This window comes from Canis aureus, chromosome 31 (genome assembly GCF_053574225.1).
Source record: "Canis aureus isolate CA01 chromosome 31, VMU_Caureus_v.1.0, whole genome shotgun sequence".
Classification (NCBI taxonomy): domain Eukaryota; kingdom Metazoa; phylum Chordata; class Mammalia; order Carnivora; family Canidae; genus Canis; species Canis aureus.
This window is the reverse complement of record NC_135641.1, coordinates 17,075,771-17,081,536: the sequence shown is the minus strand read 5'-3', so window position 1 is coordinate 17,081,536 and position 5,766 is coordinate 17,075,771. Positions and strand designations below refer to the sequence as shown.

Here is a 5,766-nt window from a genome sequence, read left to right as displayed (position 1 = left end):
GGACTTTGTTCTTCCTACTGTGCGGCTGGTCGGTCTTCAGCCTCTGTCCCTGGAGGACTAGCACCAGGGCCGGGAGCAGCCTTCCAGCCAGTGGACCTGCATGGCTCCAGTGTTGAGGGGTATCAGCGGGTGGAGGCTGCAAATCATCTTGTGAGGGCATGGGCGCCTTGCCGGGTGCTCATTCGGATGCTGGCCTCTCCCCGGGGAGGGGAGGCCACGGTCAGCATGACCTGGTGAAAGGCCCCCGGCTGGAGTCAGTCCTGGGCAGAACTGGCTCTCCAGGCAACTAGCAGTGGCAGCATTTCCCCCTCGCTCTACTAAGGTGAGTGGGACCAGACTGGGGATGGGAGGACAGCTGGGACACCAGTCTACTGAGAAGGGTGGGAGGCCTGGAGGGCCTGAAGGTGGGAACTAAGGGCGTGGGAGGGCGCCTGCATGCCCTTCCCACCCAGCGTGGTGACCCGACCTCCCATCACACCCTTGGCCTTCAGGGTGCAGGGCTAAGTGCTGACTGGACCCCGCTGACCTACAAGGATGACACAGGGCTCCATTGTGGGCGGAACTGTGGCGCCCCAGGGTTCCACCGCTGCCTGGCGCTACTCTGTGACCACACGCAGTTGGAGGCACTTGCGCTCTGGAATTGGCTCCCAGCGCCCGAACTAACCCACTCTCCCCAGTGCCCCAGTGTATAAAGTGTAGGTGCTCACACAGCAACAGGTCACAGGTGAGTGACAGCTGCTCCCTGCTGCCCTCCGGTCATCTTGGGGCCTGTCCTTCCCAGTGGGGGCGCTGGCTTCCTGGGTTGGGGTGAGAACACACCGACCCCCATGTGATGTCCATGAGGCAGCTCCTGCAGCCTTTCCACAGCTCCACGAGGTCAGGGTTGCCTCCTTGCTGCCCCAGGCCAGGGAATGAGGCTGTGGTCGGGGCTCGGGAAGCTCAATGGGAACCCTGCTCTCCTGTAAGGCCTGTTCTGTGCAGGGGAAACGCAAGCCATGACCTATCCCGCCCGTCCTAGGTGCCTGGACCCCAAAACATGATGACCAATCTCCCCACCCTGTGGTCTGGGGTGGACGGTCAGGACTTCTGGGTCCTCCTGGCCCATGACCAGGCTTGCTTTTCACGAACTGGAACATGGAGGTCCTTGTGCTCCCCCCAGAACCCCCCTCAGGCTATTCACAAATCATTATATTCAGGGTGGGTATTTTGGTCACACTTTTGCTGGCCTAAGTTTTAAATTTTGATGAAGTCCAGTTCATTCCTTTTTCCTTTTGATTGTTGTGCTTGTGGAATCTAAGAGAAATCTTCCATCTGCCCCAAGCCCCCAGGAACACTCGCTGGCAGGCCCATCCACCACCAACTCGGCGCCAGCCCTGGGCTGGGAGACGTCACCCCAAGCATTAGGTCCGCAGTTCCCCGCAGCCTCCTGGGCCCCCTTGTGCTCCTGATAAGGGAGTGGGAGAGCTCTGTCCTGTCAGCGTGATGGCATGTCCTGGGACAGTGGCTGGGAAGGTGGACTGCAGGTGGGCCAGCTACAGACAGTGAGTACTCATGTGTGATCCTTCAGCCCAGCACATCCCCTTCTGATCTATGGGGTTGTTTCCACACTCCGGTCAGATAGATGGGGACCTGCCCACAGGGAGCACACAGACGCATGTGTCCTCTGAAGGTTTTCATGCGGTGTCAACATGGATGTGTTTGCTTTACAGCACCAGGCAACAGGACCTGGAGACCCTGCTGGCCTTTGAGAGGGCTGATATCATAGCCAAATACCATCAGCTGAGGGTCAGAAAAGGACCATAGATGCTAGAGCACCCACTAGAGGTGGGGACCACACCTGCAAGAGCAGGTGAGGCCCAAGATGGGATCAGAGCCAACCATGAGCCAGGTCAGCCCAGACAAGGACCATGGTCACCAGGAACAAGTGAGACCCTGGCGACGGACCCGCACATCCATAGAAGTGAGGGTCCATCTTGGCACCTAGTGATCCGTAGCCAATGAGCCCAGGTGGGGACCAAGGTCATCAGGTCCAGGTGAGGCTCAGGTGGAGACCAGAGTCACCAGGTCAGGTCAGGCCCAGGTTGGGATCATCGCTGATAGAAGCATGTAAAGCTATCAGGCTGCTCCCATTGGGCAGAGGGGCCCTTCCCTCATGCCCGGCCAATCTCAGAGGGTCCTGATCTGCCGCAGGATTCAGGGGAGAGGAGCCATTCTGCTCCCTCCTTTCCCCATGTCCCTGGCGCTGATCCATCCCCACCATGGGGTCCCCTCTGTTTCAGCATGACAAGTACTGTCTCCACAGGACCTTGGGATGATGCTCCCCAATCATTGTTGAAGGTCACGGACAATCAGAGCTTTCTGCAGTGAGTTCCCCGGACACCCCTTCGTCCATCTCAGGAGGCAATTTTTACTTGCAGGAACCACTCTCTGGAGGCTGGCCCATCCCCCTGGGTCAGGACCTCGTCCCCTGGAGTCCTCTGAGGGCCATGTGTACCCTGGACTGGAGCTGAGAGAATCAGGAGGCAAACCCAAGAAATGGGTACAAGGGAGCTGGGTCGGGGGCTGGCCCTGGGCACTCAGAGTGGCCTCCACTCCTGCTTTGGGGAGGGCCAGGTGTCTGCGTCCAGTTTGGGAGATGGGATATCTCTTGTCCTTCAGCAAGGGCTCCAAATGTGAGGCGCTCTGGGACAATGGCCTGCTTTCTATAGGAGGATGGCCTGGTCTGGGGCCAGTAAGGGAGGGGGGATGCTCCTCACTCACACCCCCAGGCCAGGGCCTCCACAGTCTGAAGGCTTCTGCAAGGTTGCAGGTAAAGGCCGGGGACAAAGCAAGGTCAGGGAGGGAAGGTGAGCAGCAGAGGAAGGGACTGACCAGCTTGGGCAGGAAGAGGGAAGAGGAGGTAGAGGAGGCCACCATGGGTCGGGAACGAGGGAAGGATGACAGCCCAGTGGCCTTGGTCTGAGGGGAGGAGGCTGCTGTGTCGTGGGCCCCATAGGAACCTCATGCAGCCTGGAGACTCCATGTGGGGCCAACGGGGCTGCCCCCGGCCCTCTCAGCTCTGCTCTCTGCCCAGTGCCTGCTTGGATGGGTCAGGGGTGGGTCATGCTCAGGGCTCTGACAATAGGTACAATGGGTCAGAGTAGCAGAGATGACAGCAAGAGGAGTGGAGTCAGTGGACAGCAGGTAGGATGGCCAGGGTGCAGGGGGAGGCCGGCTGGATGCAGGGCAGTCAGACCCTGGGAAAACAGGGGGGCCTCTGCTGAACAGTCCCTGTGCAGCATCTTCCCACTCCTGGGTGCCCGCATCCTGAATCTACAACCCCAGCAATTACCGTGCACACCCATCACCCTCCTCGTGGCCAACACTCGCTGCCCCTCGGTGCTGGGGACTGGCCTTCCCCCTCAGTGGCCACTGCAGGAAGGAGGATGCTGGGTCAGGCGGGCCTGGTCCTCAGCTCAGGGTTCCCACCTTGCAGGGTCTCTGTGAGGACGAGGGTCCCTGGACCCTGCCACACCTAGCCAGAACGGCAGTCCTGCTCTCTGGAAAGACGAGGTCCATTCAGGGCTTAGAACGCTCTGGGCACACTGGGGTCAGGGCGTAGGGGAGGAGGCCCCTGCCAGGAAGCCCCCCCCTCGCCCGCCTGGTGCATGAGGAGACCCTGATCTTTGAGGGTATGGGGCCTTCTCAGGCTTCTTCATTCCAGGGTTCCGCAAACCACTGAGGTTCTAGTCCCATCAGGAGCCCATTCTAGACATAGCTCACCCCAAGCTGAAAAAGCTCATGGCGATTAGATACTCCCCAGAGGCTCCATCCCCTTGGCCCTGGGCAACGGGTGCCAGCACAGCCCATCTGAGCTGCCCCAAGCTTGGTGTCAAGTTCCTCCTCCTGGGGAGCCTGAGGCACCCTGGAGGCTGGGCGGGGCCATGGGGAGTGTGTCCACCTGGCTCCATGGGGACGCAGCCTGGGGCCTGAGCACCTCCTGCCCTTCTGCCAGGATGAGGAACAGATTTTTCCTGGCATTTACACCCCCAGGCAGTTCCTTCAGTTTTTCATCAGTCAGGTAAGGCCACCCCAGGACCCCTGTTCCCTCATCCTGTCCCCTAACCCCGTGGGGGCCGAGCTCAGCCCTACCCTCCAGACAAGCCAGGCCCAACCCTGGGGACCTAAGGCTGAGGCTGGCAGCCCATCCCATCTGGAGAAGTCCAGAGGGTCCCTGGGGGAGGTTCCAGGGGACAGGCTGTCTCTGCCTCAGATCCCCCAGGGAGGCCTGGTCAGCTGCTGCAGGAGGGAAGCTCCACAGAGCCTATGGATTCACACCTGTGTCCTGGAACACTGTGGGCTCTGCTTCTGCCCAGCTGCCTACATCTCAGAACCCCTCGCTGGCCTGGATGCCCCACAGGGAACTCCCTCCTCATGCTCCCAGGGAACCAGGAGAATGCAGACAGGTGGCACCCGAACACGGATCTGAAGTCAGAACACTGGGTCCCCTTCCCTTTGTCACCAGCCTGGGCCACACTACAGGCCACACAGCAAACCAGACAATAGAATCCCCCTGGGACGCCCGTCACAGGGTCTTCGCAGCCCACTAAGATGACACTGTAGGGATCCAGATACCCTTCCTGCCCTGGGACCACAGCAGCTCAAGCCGCTCGCTGGGGAGTGATAGGCAGGGCCCGGGCAGAGCCAGGGCAGTGCCGAACTCCATACCCCAAGGCCCCACAGAGTCCTGGGACCATCTGACCTCTGCCTCCACAGGGAAGCCTCCTGCTCCTGGGCCTCTGGATCAGAGCGTGATGGGGAGGATGTGGGCCCTGAGGCTCTGGCCAGCAGACACCATGCCCTGCCTCGTCTCACATACCTTTATACAAGGTGCCCCCCCAACAGGAAGAGTCCCTGACCCCGAGGGACCTAGGCTGGCCTCTTCCCGGGCTCTGGGGAGGCAGGGTGGACATGACCCCACCCAGGCTCAGAACACAGACTGATGGGTTGAGCCCCCGGTGGCCCTAACCAGTTCTGGATTCTCCCCTAAGGATGAGCGACCCTCTCAGAGCAGGAAGTGGCCTCCTGGGTCCTGGATGTGCCCCACAGATCCAGGTCACTGACCTAGGACAATGCTGGGAATTTCAGGACACCCCAGGACAGGGGCAGCAGGGGCAGGCCAGTGGGCCACACCCTCACCCACACTAGAAGGCAGGCTCCTCCACATACTGGGTCTCCAGCAGTCATTCACCTGGCACAGTGGGCCAGAGGCTGGGATCCAGCTGACCTGCAGGGACTCAGCACAGGGACTCCTAAGCTGCAGGGACCCCTAAGCTGCAGGTCCAGGTCAGGTCTGCTGTCCTCAGAACTGCCTCTCAGGTCCCAACTTCGGGAAATGTGCCCACACTTGGAGTCTGCCCAGGCTCCAAGCTGCGGGACTCTAGCACCTGCACCCCCAGGTGAGTTCGGGTTTCCCCTAAAAGACAGGATGGTCCCCCTCCCCCAGAGAAGGTGCACACCCTAAGTTCAGAGCCCCTGTTTGTTATGAAAGTTCAATAAAGTGTTGAGAGTTAAAATGCATGGCCAGCCCATTTCTGTGTCTCCCAGAGCTCTGTGCAAGCAGCAGGGACAGAACCCCAGAAAGGAGGAGGGGGCCTTACACAGGCCACTATCAGCCTCTGCACAGTTGCTGCCAGGCACACAAAGCTGACCTGCCCCCGTGCCTTCCAAGGTCCGCCAATGCCAGGGGAAGGCCAAACACATGCTTATTGGGACTCAGCCCATGCC

The 5,766-nt window shown here is 60.3% G+C and overlaps 1 long non-coding RNA gene across 1 annotated transcript; it reads left to right on the top strand.

The window, feature by feature from the left end:
* Nucleotides 1-608: 608 nt before the first annotated feature.
* Nucleotides 609-5,766, top strand: LOC144302429 (uncharacterized). The gene is made up of 3 exons (XR_013369284.1): nt 609-724; nt 1,322-1,541; nt 1,710-5,766. It is a non-coding gene; the product is annotated as an uncharacterized LOC144302429 (long non-coding RNA).